The sequence below is a fragment of the Ursus maritimus genome, unplaced genomic scaffold (genome assembly GCF_017311325.1).
Source record: "Ursus maritimus isolate PB19 unplaced genomic scaffold, ASM1731132v1 scaffold_31, whole genome shotgun sequence".
In the NCBI taxonomy this organism is placed as follows: Eukaryota; Metazoa; Chordata; class Mammalia; order Carnivora; family Ursidae; genus Ursus; species Ursus maritimus.
In genome coordinates, this window is record NW_024425675.1 from 6,166,078 (window position 1) to 6,181,679 (window position 15,602).

General features: G+C 53.0%; 1 long non-coding RNA gene across 1 annotated transcript; it reads right to left on the bottom strand.

Moving 5' to 3' along the window:
* Positions 1-9,183: 9,183 nt before the first annotated feature.
* Positions 9,184-11,919, bottom strand: LOC121106333. Its single transcript, XR_005838965.1, has 2 exons — positions 10,538-11,919; positions 9,184-9,877 (listed from the first exon to the last, which is right to left on the bottom strand). It is a non-coding gene; the product is annotated as an uncharacterized LOC121106333 (long non-coding RNA).
* Between the last annotated feature and the right edge of the window lie 3,683 nt (positions 11,920-15,602).

Sequence of the window (15,602 nt, forward strand, 5' to 3'; positions counted from 1 at the left end):
CTCCCATCTTCAAAACTGCTCCCCACCCTTTGGTTAGCATAGCAGCAGAATGACTTTGCCTCTAACAGGACGGCTATACCGCCCCTTTCGGGAGGTTCCAAAAAGAAAATCGCAAGCAATTAACATGATGGATCATTTCTGATAAGTCAAACAGCCACTCAGCACTACTCAAAAAGAAAAAAAAAAAAAGGTTTCACCTCCTATCATTACGTATGAATTTACTCTCCAACTCGGACTTGTAAAGAGACCACCAGATCTTCCAGAGGCTTTTACAGAAAGAGCAACGCACTTGATCTGACTGCTGCCTGAGTTGCAACACAGATCCGAGTACAACAACCTGGCCATGGACGAGATCCAGGTGGCTCAAACATAGGAGCCGTGTAACCATCCCAAAGCTCCGGCTATATCTGGAAGTCATACTTAAGAATATGTTCTTAGGACACTGAAACACTGCCTTTTCCTAGTGTAATCCAAATTAAAGCGCAGCTCAGTTTTTCATAAGACATTCGTGGAGCCAAGCCTTTGAACAATGGTTACACCCAAGAAAGTTAAAATATCCAAGAAGACGAAGTCTTTTGAATGGTGTTTATTCTTTCTTGGGCTAAAGGGTGGGGCGGGGGGAGCAAGAGGGCAGCAGTCCTGTGTCCGCCTGCAGCGCAAGGAGCTTTTTGATGATGAAAAGCTGGGAGGCGGGACTGTGGAGCCAGAGAAGGTAATGGAACGCGCCCAGGTTTGATGATTCAGTGCTTCTTCGCACTGCCGGTCCTGGGGCTCCTGGACCCAGTGTCCACACAGCAAAGTGCCAGTAATAGTTTGGTTAATCACAGGGGAGCGAATGAAATTGGACACACAGCAGAATCTAAAATGCACAGACTTCTTGATCCAGGAACTGCACTTCTGGGACTGTGTCCTCCAGCTATCAACGCGCAAGTGCACAGATGGGTGTGTGAGGGTGTTCACGGCGGCATTGTTGATAATCTGTGGAAAACTCACGCAACTTACGTGTCCATCCCATCTGGTTAGAAAACATCACAGCACCCCGTATAACGGAACACCACGCTGGAGTGTAGAAGACTGAAGTAGGTCTTTGCGAGCGGGACTAGGTCATGTGTGAAGGCAGCAAGGTACAGAACACCGCATGGTGTGCTCTCGTTTGCTTTTTAAACGGACGAAGAAAGGGAGAAGGGGAAGGGATAGGTGTATGACAGATGCCTGTGTACGCAGAGAACACTTCTGGAAGGTCCTTTCAGGAAAGGAGTACTGGGAGATGGGAAGGAGGGACACGCTTCTGCCTTGTTGAAATGTTTTGCTGCATTTTATTTATTTTTTTTTTCAGTTGGAAACAAAAATGGCTTTACCAGATTAAGCAGTAGCTTTCGTGTTCTCTTTTGGAAAGGCCTCAGCCAAATCATGAAGGAAGGAAAATTCGTGTTACCTCTCAGCTTTGGGGCCCACGCACATTTCCCCAGCTGTGCCCCGGCTCCCTCACAGTACCGCACACACACAACGGTCCACAGTGACGGAGACAGCTTTTCAACCCGGTACGCACATGGATACACACACAGACACAGATACCAACAATCCAGAAGGAAGTCTGACTCGTGAAGGTAAAACAGAGCGTACGTAATAATGCACGTTGAATTTTGATATGTTCTCTTCGAACTTATTTTTTAAAGGCTGGCTACTTCACACTAAATTGACTTCACGATCCCCTAAGAAGAAAATGCCATCTGAAATACACCGCTGTAGACTTCAGACTTTGTGACCCCCTCCCTATCCCATCATGGCCTTTCTGGACTGTTCCCCAGTTCCTCAGGTCCCTGCTGCCAGAGGCTTGATGAGGGACTCTCCTCTCTCTGCGCAGAGATTTGGCCTCTCAGGCCAAATGGATGACTACAGCTGGGGGTTTCAGACACCCTGTGGCCGCTAGGAAGGCCTTTGGTGCCTCTCCAGCAATGCCCTCGTGGATCTCGAGTGCCCCTTCAGAAATGGGCAAGGAGAAACGCTGCCTCGCTGGGGCTCACCCCAGTAAGCCACTGGGGTTTGAAACCCTTTCTCAAAGTTTCACTTGACTAGAGCTGCTGACTCTTTGGGCTTGGGTTGATTTTGCAATTGTCTGATTTCTCACGCAAAGTCACATAAAACGGTGGGGCAGAAATCTCATGGACTGAACGAGAGGCAAGGTCTGATAGCATTTGAACCAACAACCACCTTCGACCCTCCCGCTGCTCCCCTGCTCCTGTGCTGTGCGTAGAAGCCCACACCGGCCAGTCTTCTGGATATAGGGAGAGGCCCCCTCCCTCTCCTCCTCCCGGCCTCACTTCCTGGAGAACCTTGTGCCATTAGCCAGGCATTTGCAGTACCACTGGGTCACGAGGGTAGAACGCGGTCAAAGGAAGGGCCTCTGGGGCTTCAAAGTGATCTTCATCCTCCCATCCTCCCAAGGAGAGATTCTGAAATCAGGCCAAATCTCTCACTGAGGCAAACGAACGCTACCACCCTCCCCCACCCCATGGCAGAGACCCAGCACTTTCTCTTAGCTGTCCCTTGGTCCAGACCATTCAGAGGTAACACCTAGTTAATTCATTCTCCTGTATTCCTCAGGGGTCCCTCTTTTTCAGTTTCAGTGTGTTGGCTTGGAGAAAACAGGTCTGGTTCCCCTTTTTATAGCAGCTTAAATCTGTCCCCGAGTTGCCAGAAAAGTGTTTATGGAACTACTCACAGGTCCTCCAGGGATATTCCAAATCAGCACACAGCTCCTGAGTGCCCGTGCTCGAGTGCAGGGACACACCCCCAGCATGGCCGCCCCGGGGGTCACTGGCCTGCAGAGCCGGCCTGGCACGGGGCACCCCTGGCTTCTGGACTTCCGGCCAGATGGGTTTACCTACAAGGTGCCGCTCCTGGGCTGCATTTTTCCACTTGTCACAAGAAGATGGGAGAAGAGAATCTGGCCCTCTCATTGATAATCCGAGGCACGAGGAGAGAAGAAAATTGGCAGGGATTAGCCAGTGATTGGATGTTTTCGCTTTGCTTTGGTTTTCCTCGGTGCACTGAAATACTACTTCAAACATGTCCGCCATCTTACATGGAAAATAAGAATTAGAGCAATAATTGGTGTAACCGTAAGGGCCTTTATTGTTGAAGAGGGGAAGCTTACACCAGTTTCACAAAGCACTCCTGCTCCTCTGGGTCCTGTGGGATTAATTGGGGATTTCAGTCCATTTACAATCGGGAAAATTTCCACATCACAAAATCCATTGCTATAATGGACACTAATTGGCCTCATTGTTGACAGTCCCCGAAAAGAAAGAGTTGGGCCCCAATACTGAGTAATGTGCTAAAAAGTTGAGGCAGGAGGTAGGAAGGAAATCATGCTGTTTTGACCCAAGGTTTGCTCTCTTCCAGGGATAAGGGAGGGCAAGGTCGCAGGCGAGCCATTCAGAGATAGCAAAGACCTTCCAGTACAGCAGGGAACTTGAAATAGGTTCAGTAAGACCTCAGCACACCCTGGCATTAACAGTCTTTTAACTTAGGGAAGAAGCCACTGAATTTCAGTTGGTGGCGGAGACGTTGGAGGGGGCAGAAGAAAGAGCTTATTCTCCTGAAGTAAGAGCGTTTGACCATATTTCAGGAAAAGAAGCTAACTGCTCTCTTTTGACGCGTTGTGGCTGGGAGGTGCTGTTCGCAGGGACCACAGGAGTCTCAGGTAACGTGAACAGACTGTGAGGTTTGAATTGAACCCTTCACACTGACCGGACGGCATCCAATTGTTAGCCAGTACCTGCCAATTTCCCACTGAGTCCTGCCACCAACCTGGTGCCAGCACGGCCAGCAGCAAGCCCTGAAGTCATCCCAGTGCCTTCTGTCAGGGTCATCATCAACATCTCTGCGAAAACCTCCTCGGTGGGCAATTCTTTCAGGAGACCATTAAAGTAAGACACGGAAAAGATCAACGACCCCTAAGAAGTCTTGACGGCAGCACGCAGGGTCGTCGCCCCTCCCGGCCTCCGTGGACTGCCTTTTTTCTCCCCTTTCAAGCCACGACGAACGCTGTCACCGTGGTTTTACAGGCCTGGACCCGCACCTACCATCCAGGGAGTATGGACACAACCGACTCATCCCCCGCTCGGCCAACCCTGCCTTGGAGCTGACCCGCATCCCCACTCCAGCCAGCCCTCCCTGCATTCTGCTCTGGCCGCGGGGGCCGGCCTCGCCCTGGGTCGGCCCCCTGGCTCACTTGACCCCTGGCCCATGGTCACGAACGAGGAAGCTCCAGCTGCGCGTCCACACCGCCCGCACGAGGCCGTGCCCTCCACCCCACACAGCCACACCGTGTTTTATTGGGCCCCAAGTTCTCACAGTGACCTTTGCTCCCGTGTTTACCCTCTCTTTCTGCCCACACTTGAGCAGGCCTGCGGGAGGTCAGCGGGGACGCACCTGAGCCGTCGGGTGCCGTGCCCAACTCCTTCCTCCCCTCGTGTGGCCTGCGAGCGAGCTCCCTGCATCGAGCCACGTGCGGGGGTTGGCACCCCAGCGGGTGGCGGGTCCCCCCAGGGCAGGCCCTCGCTCTCCGGAGTGCCTCCTGCACTGCCTCCGCTCAACTCACACACACACACACACACACACACACACACACACGCCCCCTCCACCAACACCTGCCCCCCCCCACGCCAGATAGGAGCCGCTCCCTTTCCCCTGGAAGCACTGCTCTGATTCTCGCCTCGGGATTCACACAAATGAGCACCGAGCGGAGGCCCATCGTCCAAGGGGTTGAGTTCTAACCCCCCAAGGAAGGCAAAAGTCACAATCCGTCCAACCTCCCTCTGGCCCCCCGAAGCGCATGGCCCGGGGCTCCGCGAATGCGGGGCAGGGCCTCTGGCTCGCAGCACCTGCCCAAAGGCAAGCCGGCTGCACTTGGCACTAAGACGGGCTGAGGCAGGAAACTTAAAAGGCGATGCTCAACCTGCACCGTCCTGGGGGGAAAGTGGGGGCCTCCGGGAACAGGATGGGGTGGGTACACTGGGGCGTCGCTCCCTGGGCAGCGCAGCCCCTCCCTCTTGGAGTACGTCGGGCTCTCGGAATTTCGATGCAGGTGCGATGCCACTCCTCTGGGCGCCTTGTCCCAATCATCCCGCTGTGGACATTGAGGAAACCTGCTAAGGAGCTTGGTTTCCTAAGTAAGCGTGCTCCTCAACCTCGAGGGCCTTGTGCTGTTGCTTCCCCTGAGCTTGATCCACGACTAGTTAAACAAGGGAGGGACCGGGCCGATCGGCCGCACTGGTGACCACCAGGGCTTTCCGCTCCCGACCAGTGAAAGCAGCGACCTGTCTGCATGTCCAGGGCTGCAACAGTCACGGCCCTCCCAAGCTACTGAAAACACCTCCCCCGAACACCGAGGCGGAGGCTTACTCTTCTGCAAAACAAATGGATGTTCCCTTCTCCAGAGGCGCGGAAACGTCACCAACTCACCAGGTTGGCCCAGGCCAGGGTTCTCCCAGCGACGAACGAGCCCCAAGGTGGGGAGCAGGGCACGGGCCCCCCAACACCTGCTGACTGTGATTTATTAGTGGAGGGAGATTTGGAATTGAACTTTACCGCTGGGATTCACTTGCATTTGAAAGCAATACAGTTAGTAGTTCATCTTTCAACACTGAATGTATTTTCTCTGCTTTTATATCTTTCTGATGAATTAAGGGCTTATGTAAGGTGAGGGCTTGAAAGCATTAACAGCTGAATCTCTTAGTGGCTCCGCTTGCCAGATATGGCTGGATGGAAAAACACAGGGACCAATTTTACATTGTTTCTTCACCAATTCATATCAGCCGTGAACGGATGCTTTCCCCGTTCTACAATGGGTGGATAATTTGAGTTCCTGGCCCTCCAGTTCTCCAGGCCATTTTGAACAAGGTCTGCTAATTGAATTCAGTTGTTTGCAGTTTTAAATGCTCCGTGTTTTCCACAGAGCAAGAATATATTAAACTCATTTCATCCGTCATCCAAGAAGAATCGGAGCCTGAATTTTATTACCAACTGACTTGTGTTCACCTTTATCCTAGATTTTTTTTTTTGAGATGTTTACAATGTAATTAAAAACAATCAAGTCAAATTATCTATTTGAATTGGTCCCTTTTGGGAAAGATTAAAGAGGAGAAAAGGTGCCTACAATTACTTCATTTTTGCTGAGCATTTCTGCTCTCTCACACAGAGATAGATACATCACACAGCTGGTCACCAAGAGCATTTCGTAATGTCACCGGTCACTCAACAATCACAAAATATTGTAATTAAATGTTCAAATGCTCTATTTCGTTTTCCCATTACAAATGATCATGGAACTTGATTACCTTCAGCCGTGTAGAAAGAACCTGGCTGTGGTAATATTGTTTCCTGCAATGCACACCTCCAGGGAAAACCATGATCTGAATTCTGAAGTCAGAACCAATTAAAGTCTTGCATTTTTCCCACTACAGCCGTAAGATGAGCCGCATTTTTCAGGCACGGCTCAAGCAGGCTGCTCAGGTCTCAGGGGCTCAGTGCCTCTGGGCGCTGTGTGCCTACTGCCAGCTATGAGAAAGCATTCCCTAGGAACAGTTGCAAAATAGGGAAGAGAAATGAGAAACCCACGGAGACAGGGGCCACAGCGGGCCCATCTGCATGTTTACCTAGCATCGGGGCAGCCCGGACCTGCTAAGGGCGCCCTGTCTGCCGCCTGGCATGAGAGTTTGAGGCTTTGATATTTACAAAGGGCAGGATGGTTAAGTGGGGGAGCGGAAAATGAAACCTCCGTATTAAACGTCGGAAGGGGAGAAAGGCTTCCAACAGAATTGAACGCGCGAGCAAATCCTCAGATAAGCTGTCAAATAAGAAATTAGCAAACAGGGGTCACTGATCAAGTCTCCTTATTTTTAAAGTTAGTTCTAATGATTCCCCGGGCGGTTTATAGAAACAACTTTAATGTCCTGAGTCTCTCCTCTAGAGAGTTGAACGTTGTGTAATTTTGCTCCATCTGACTTTCCCCTTGACTTTGGTATTAAACAAACAAACAACACAACCGAAACCTCCGGTATAATTAAGATGGAGCAAATGAGTTGTCAAAGGAGAACGGCCTCCTCTTCCCCGGGGATCGTTGCCAGCCTGTTTGCTTCAGAGCATTTAAACAGCTCTGCCCTGCCGAGCAAGAGAGGCAGACCCCACCTTTGCGACCCAGAATGTTTGCTTTGCAGAAGAGATTGTTTTGGGCCTGTTCCTCCCTGGCCTAAAATGGGTCTTTGACGTGTCATGTAGAGGCCAACATCTTTTATCACAATTAATTTACAAAGCGAGCAGACATCAGTTTCGGCGTGGAGACACCACAGAGGGCGAGGCTGTTGTCATGAAGCCCGGCCCCTCTCTGGGCTCCCGACATCCTGGACTCCTCGCCGGGCTCCAAGGCTTCCTGCCCAGGATCAACTCCGCTCAGCCTGCTCCTTCTCCTTCCTCCTTCGGCTGCTCACGTCAGTGTATCTCCATGCATTAATCAGTCTTGAACACGAACCCAAATTCTTCTAGACGTTTCCCCAAAGTTCAGCAGAAAGTGGCAGTTCTTTAAAAATGTAGACGTGAGCCATAATGAGCTCATGCTTTCTCACGAATGCCGACTCGTTTGTAGCCTCCCAGAACACAGCAGCGCATCCTTTGTATTTAAAAGAGATGTGGGGCGCCTGGGTAGCGCAGTCGTTAAAGCGTCTGCCTTCGGCTCGGGGCATGGTCCCGGCGTTCCGGGATCGAGTCCCACATCGGGCTCCTTTGCTGGGAGCCTGCTTCTTCCTCTCTCACTCGCTTGCTGTGTTCCCTCTCTCGCTGGCTGTCTCTCTGTCACATAAATAAATAAAATCTTTAAAAAATAAATAAATAAAATAAAAGAGATGTGACGTGTGATTTCATGATCTGCCGCCTTCCAGATGTGTCCCCGCACCACCCCAGGGGCAGAAGGGAGGTCGTGGATGGCCTCCAGTGCTAAGTGGAGACAGCCTTTCCTGGCCAGCCCAAGGGGCTGGGCAGGCCGTGCCATCCACCCCAATATCTGAGCTGTGGTGAAGGAACGTTCCAGAGTGGCAGTGCCAGCAATGCGGTCCCCTTGTGCTCCTGGAGTCTGAGCAAAGCCTGCAATACCACCTAATAGCCTGGGGCCGGAGGAAGGCAGACCAGGACCCATCCACCAGGCACACACGTGTGGGGGATCCTGGAAGGGAAGGCAGGGGAGACCCCCAGTACTGGCCAGGCTGCCCCAGGCATGCAGAGAGCACTTGGTCTTGCTGAATGTGTCCCCAGGCTGCCACATCTGCCGACAGGGAGGCACCCCAGGTGTCCCCCAGCCTGGAGAGCCAGACCAACCCAAGACCCGAGGCTCTCCTTAAGTCAGCTCCAAACTGGCCCCCCGCAAGTAGCAGCGGGCCAAGGCTCTGGGGCTTGGGGGTCCCCTGGCAGGAATTAAAGTGTGCAGAGCCCTGTGGGGGCGAAATGGAAGGGGCCAGAGAATGTGGAAGAGAAGGAAGGGCGGGTGGACAAGCTGTGGGTCTCTGGAAGGGTCGGGATGGCCTGGCAGAAAAGGCCAGTTTGGAAGGAAGCCGGCCCAGGGCAGGGCCCTTCCCAAGCCCCGCTGCGAGCTCAGCCCAGGGGACCGGGCCAGACAGGGCCCAGCACCAGAGACAGGGAGAGCCACTGGGCCTGGAACACGGCCTCCCGCCGCTCCTTGGCCTGCGGGGAGCAGCAAAAGCCAACTCTGCTGGACTCAGCACTGTTTCCTAAAATGAGGGATGCTTACACTAAACCAGGTTCTCCATCTCGGTGCTTCCGGTAAAAATCCCATTATAACTTCTGAAGCCCAGTCGGATTTATGGCTGGAGAGGCCTGGCTCTGTGGGAATGGAGCTGTTTGTTATGCCTGCCCCGCCCTCCTCCCCCCCAGCCATTACCCAGCAAGGGGCCAGTTTATGCTCAAAAACCCCGAGCCCCCTGAAATGCGCCTCGCTCCAGACAGGGGAGATAAAACAGGATTTAAAGGCAATGCATTTTCTACCTGGCAACCTTATCTGGATTGACTGCTCTGGTTTTCAGCTAAGTGTGAATGTGCAGGATAATTACCATCGGGTGTTACCTGAGATTACAGGGTTGTGTTCCAAGTAATGACACCGCGAGAACCAAGCAGTTGTTAATATTTAATCAGTCTCTTGGCTTAACAATTGGATAAATGAGGTGTGTAATTACACAATTATAAAAGACAGTTCAGGTAGGAATGGTACTGGTATCGATACTGAAGGTGAGCGCGGCTGGAAAGACACCAGCGGGTCGTTTCAGAAATATTTACCAAAGAAGACCATTCGGGGGGTGTGGGGGGGTCTCCCTTGTGAGATTGTAAGCCCAGATCCCAAACGCTTTTTCTAATATGAACTTTCGCTCTTCCTTTGGGGCTGTCAATATGGACCATCGGGCCAGACGTTCTGTTGATGTCACAGACGTCACTGGAGTATTTAAACGGGCCCCTGGGCAGAAGCGAGTTTTCTTAATTGCACCAGAAGGTGAGGCGTGGGTAGCGCTGTACATGCCAGCGGACTTCCCTTGTTTGTTTCTTATTTCTGGTCGACATGGGGGAGAGACTGAGCCCAAACCCAGGACAGAGAACCCTCTCGGGGCCATTCCTACATCCTCTTCCCACTCCCCACCCTGGAGGGCACCTCTCTACCAAGGGAGCAGCCCCGGTGTGCCGGCGAGAGGGTGCCACTCACAACCAGTGTGCGGTCTAACGGGGTGTCCCGCTTGCTCCCAGGGGCTCACAGCTCCTCGGCGGAAATGAGGGGCCCAGGCAAGCACGTAGCTGAGCGTTCTTCCCCGGCCGATGTCTGAAAAATAGTCAGGAGCCCATCGAAAGTGCCGGGCACAGGTTAGCACCCACGCTAAAGCTGTTATCAACCAGGATGATGGCAGTTCCAAGACTTGAGTCTCAGCGGGGTGCGCGGGATTTATTATGGTAAGACCCTCATCCCTCAAGGGTCCTTTGTCAACACTGCAAAGAAGCCCTCGCCCCTTTGTGGGTCATTTTAAGAATCCCCTGTGCTCGCCTCTGGCCAGTGACCCAGGCACATTATGAGCCCTGTCTGGCAGCCCAGCCTCCATCCCCTGTCTCCCGGGCGTGGGCCCCCCGGGCCTTCAGGGCCTTCCTGTCTTTCTGGGCTGAAGGGAAGGACTCCTTCAGAAGCCCCTCTGCACCTGGCCTACTAGCCTATGCTCCAGCGTCGGTGGGGAGCAGAGCCCTCCCTGCACCCCGGCCTTCTCGGAGGACGACCATCACGGCTCTCCGAGGTGGATGGTGAAGGGAAAGGAGTCTCGGCTCATTCTGCGGTTCCAACGTCACCCTCTCTCTATAGAGCTTCTCTAGATAGAGCCCACCTCCCCTTGCTCTGGACCCCCAGTAGCCTTGGCGAGGCTGAATGGGCCATGGGAAAATGACGCGCCCCAGAGTCCAGATGGACCCGGGTTTGAATTCTGACTCTACCACTTACCCTCAGTGGGACACAGGGATCGACGCACTTTCTGCGCCTCTGTGTCCTCAGCCGTAGGACGTGGGTGATCCTGCTTCATGACAGGAGCCCAGCCCCTTGGGAGACGTTGGTTTTCATCCCCTCGTTCTGGCCGGGTTATTTATTGGTCCCACAGACTACGAGTTCCTTAAAAGCAAGGGACTGGGCCTAGTTCGTCTTGGGTCTTCAGCTCTTTGTACCTTTCAAGCCCACAGTTCGGCGCTCGTCATGATTCTCAGCGCCCTAGCTTTTCATGTGCCTCCTGTATCGTCCCGAAAAATCCAGGCCTCACATTTTACCGTCTCTTCTTCAATGCTGAGAGAAAATACGAAAACACCTAGCATAAACTCCTGCCCCTAACCGTTCGGCGAATAAACGGAATGCACGAGGGGGCTGCGCCCCTCTCGCTGTGGCAACATCGACGATGTGCTCTCCGCGCTCCCTGCGGGCACACAACAGACACCGGCGGGGCGGACACGTCCCTGTGAAAGCAGCGCCCCCCGCCCCCCAAAGCCCCTGGGCCCGGCTCGCCGCAGACGCACACCATAAGCAAGGCCGCCCAGAGCAGGCGGATCATGGAAACCTTGGTTAGAACCGTCCAGGGCCAGAGGTTCGGGCTTCACATGCAAAGAGGCACGTTAAGCAGAACCCCAGGGACGTGGCATGAGGACATCTCTTAACACCTTGCACCTGAATTGCTGGCCATGCTGGAGGAGAGGGACTTAAATCACAATACAGCGGTGCCCCTGTGCGCAGTTCCACTTCCCAGGGCCTCAGTGACCCCCGGGCAATAGGGGTCCGGGAGCAGGTGATCCTCTTTCTGGCTTATTGTCCGAAGGTCAATAGTAGCCTGACGCCAATGTCAAGATGCTTACGTCATTGACGTCTTCGTCTCATCACTCAGGCATTCTATTATCTCACATCATCATGGAAAGGGTGACTACAGTCCGATCATATGTTGGAAGAGAGACCACGTTCACGTCACTTTTATTACGGTATCTGTTTATAATTGTTCTATTTTGTTGTTGTTACTCTCACTGTGCTTAATTTATAAATCAAACTATCAGAGGTGTGTATGTGTAAGAGAAAATATCGGATATGTAGGGTTCCATACTCTCCGTGGTTTCAGGCGTCCACTGAGGTCTTGGAACGTATCCCCCACGTACAAAGCAGGCGGACCACCGTCATCACTATTAATGACTTGGAAAAAGTAAGCAGGTGAAAGCTGCCCCTCCCCACACGAGACTTCGGTCGCTGATTAGGAGCCTGATTATGCAGTCTTTTCTGAGACACAAAAAGTAAAACCCTCCAGTGTCTCTGTGCCGCAATTAGATGTCTGGCCGAGTAAGAAACCCAGCAGAGAATGGTGCCAACGTCTTTGTAACGTGTCCGCGTCACCCCCTCTCCGCCCGTCACACCTCCCCCAGGGCTCAGACTTCCTGGTCGTTCTCACCAGGCTGGTGTTGAAAGGCAATTCTCAGCTAAGTAAATAATGTTGGGATGGAGCCAGGGCACTTGAAAGTGAGTTAATCCTTTCCCCATCAAAATCCCCAGCAACAATCTGGGTTTGTTTAGCCATTCGGTCCTGGCATTTCAGGGCTTTTTTATAAACACTGACGGGATCGCTCACTTTGGCAGTGGCCATCGTGCCGTCACACCCGGGTGCAGAGTCCCTCTTGCTTGTGAGGGACGGCTGCATCGTACCCTTCAGGTTAGAGGATGGTCTTAACTGGGTCTGCTGGGTCTGCTGGAGCCTTGGGGGTAAGTATAGCAGCTAACACGTGCCGAGTGCTGGGCTGAGCTCTTTACACACGTTAGCTCCTTTAAACCTCACTATGTCCCTCTGAGGTAGGTATTTATATTATGCCCATTTTACAGATGAGGGGACAGAGTCACTGAGGCTTAAGTAATTTGCTGTCGAGTAGTTGTTACTGGATTCGAACCCAAGAGCCTAGTGTACAAACATGCCCCTTATACTCCAGTGTCCTCAGGAACACCCTTTCTCCCAAAGTCACACGAGCCACTGGTCTGCAGGTGTTTTTAGAGTCTTGGTGTCTGAGCAGACAGAGAGGGGATCGGGGGGAGGGATCTGAGAGGCTTCTGTCACTCTGTGCCCTCAAGCACTGTCATCTGACCTGACGTAAGCCAACATGGCAGACACGGGGTTCTAGACTGGCCTTCACCTCGGCCCCGGGAAGTTGGGCATCTGTGATCCCACCGGCCTGAGGAAGACCCCCCCGTTCAGGGCCGTGCACCCTGCCAGGAGGGAAAGAGGGAAGGGAAAAGAGGTGGTTTGCAGACCAGCCTACGGGATTTCTCTTCCAATCTTGAGAGGATAGGGACGATAGGAACGGTTTCTCATGTGTATCATGGAGCTTTGTCACGTTCTTTTCCTGCTTGTTCTGGAAAATAAACTCCCTGGGCTTTTCTGAGTAATATTCTATATTTGCATTTATGGTGATGGCACTTTGAAGTAAATGTTCTGTGTTTTTTGTGTATTTACTTAAACATTAAACTGTGTTCGCCGGGGTCATTGGTCACGTCTGCTATTATATTTGTTGTAGTTGCTAATTGTAAGTCTGCCTCTTGCTACAAGGCCGTAGCCCCTTGTGGATGTATCTTTTACATCTCTGGGGCCCAGTAATGAACTTAGCACATGGCAGGTGCCCCAAAAGTGTCCACTGGCCAGGTGATTGGATTTATGGGAGGTCTCAGATTGAAGGGGCAGCGTGGGAGAGGGGAGAGCAGGGATCACCGGCAGCCATTTTGAAGAGGCACGTTCTCCCCTATAATCATCCCGGCCCGAAGCCGGCAACCCCAGAACTTCTGGTGAGGGACAAATTGAAAAGTCCAGCAGAGCTGTTATCTCTCTACCCCCGCTCTTTCAGGGCCCCCCTTTTCTTGCCCCCACCTTCATTCCCACTTCAATGCCACACCATTCCTCCCTTCCAGCTTTGCCATCTGGGCACTGACCCTACCCTAGAAGACGGCACTGGCCAACGTTCTGTACACTCATTTATCTCAGCCCTTCCCAGTTATCCATTTTCCTCTTTTAAGGGTGTGGCATTATTTGCCAAGGGCTAGGAATAAAGTCTCTGCAGTGCGCTTCCTAGTGACCCGCGTATTAGTCAGCATAGGTCGCCAGGGACAGAAACTCAGCTCAATCTGCCTTGAACCAAAAACAAGGTGGGGTTGGCCAGGTGCTGGAAAGTTTAGACAACTATCTCCAGATGCCCAGAGGATGTTATCAAGGCTCGATGGTTTGGTCTACTCTTGGTTTTGTTGAGTCTGTTCGCCAAACAAACCCTGTATGCGGAGATAAGATGGACACTGGCAGCCCCAAACCTACCAAGTCTTATATCTTCCAACTACAAGGGGGGAAACAGCTTTCCCCGGTCTGCCAGCAGAAGTCCTGGGGAACCCTGGTCATGGGTTTGGGTCACGTGCCCACTGTGGGCCTGGGTGGGGGGGTATGCCTAGAGAGAGCCCCACCCACTCAGTCGGTTGGGCGTCCAACTCTTGGTTTCCGCTTGGGTCATGATCTCCGGGTTGTGAGATCAAGTCCCACATCGGGCTCCACGCTCAGTGGGGAGTTGGCTTGAGGATTCTCTCCCTCTCCTTCTCCCTCTGCCCCTCTCCCCAGTCATGCTCTCTCTCTCTTTCTCTCTAGAGTAGGTAATTAAATCTTTAAAAAAAAAAGGGGGGGAAGAAAGAAAGATCTCCTCCAAAGCAAACATGAGTGCATGCACTCTGGAGAGACGGCTCTGTCAAGGCGGCCGTGCTGGACGGACAAAATCGGATGTCCATTCCAATAATACAGTCCCCTAAGCTTCCATCTCGAACAATGTTCTACAAGATTTCATAATGCCCAACCCAAGGGAATCCAGAGACTCCCGTTGGAAGGCCCTGGCTGGGGTCTCCCCATGCGTCTAGTGGGCAGTGAGAGGAGGCGCTGAGTACAGGAATCTTCCCGTATGAGTGGCCCCGCTCTGGTGACTCTGATGCTCCCCGTGACAGGTGGCTGGAATGACAGGCTCCATGGAGAGAAAAGGCTGGACTTGGGGGAATCTGGCAGCAGGGGATGGGACTGAGGTGGCTCCATTCTGAAGGCCCAGCTCCCGGCTGGCCGAAGTGTATGAGCAAGATCCGACTCCTCTCTGAAGTATTTATCAGGCTTTGTCAAAGGCCGCTCAGACTTGGGAAGTCGTGCCCAGCACCTTCTGAGCTGAAACCTCACTCGTGGAGCCCTGCTTGGGGCGGGGCTGCTGTGGGGCTTCCACCAGCACGCTCGTCCGGCCTGGAGATGCCCTCCTCCCCGAGCAAGCAGAGGCATAGAAAGCCCAGCGGGCCAGCGTGCACCATGTGCCAGGCCCTGAACCAGCCCAGACCTCGCACACGTCCCCTCGCCTGAACCCCACACCGCCTGCAGAGACACGTGCCATGGTCACCCTGCCCACGCTCGAGGGGCTCACGGAAGTCAAGGACCTTACCTAAAACCGTGCAGTTGGTAGGGGAAGAGGCAGCCCCAGGGCTTCCTGCTTGCTTCCTTCTCACTACACTTCTCGAGCTGCCCGCTGCAATCACACGGTTCTCTGAATTCACTCATTCGGTTCGGGAAAGTCCCCACGGCCCCGGCCCTGGCCTCCCCCTGGAATCCTAGCTAGGTCTTAAGGTTGGACCTCACGTTGGTGTGGGGTCATGACCCTCCAGCCGCAGAGGAAGAGGAAGATGGGGCAGGACCCCAGGGTCCGTGGGTGAGTGTCTGCTGCCACACTCAACCACCCTTCTCTCTAGTTCTTGGCACACGCGTACGCACACTCTCATGCACGCACGGGCATATACACTCATACGTGTGTCTGCACTCACACACGTGCACATCCATGCACACTCACACACAGACGTGTTTGCAAAGTGCACACCTGCAAATGCACACTCACACATGCACATGTTTGTATATATACTCCCACAGTACACACATTTGCACTCACGTGTGCACGTGCACACACAACCACACGTGCACTCACACACAAACCTGTACACACTCATG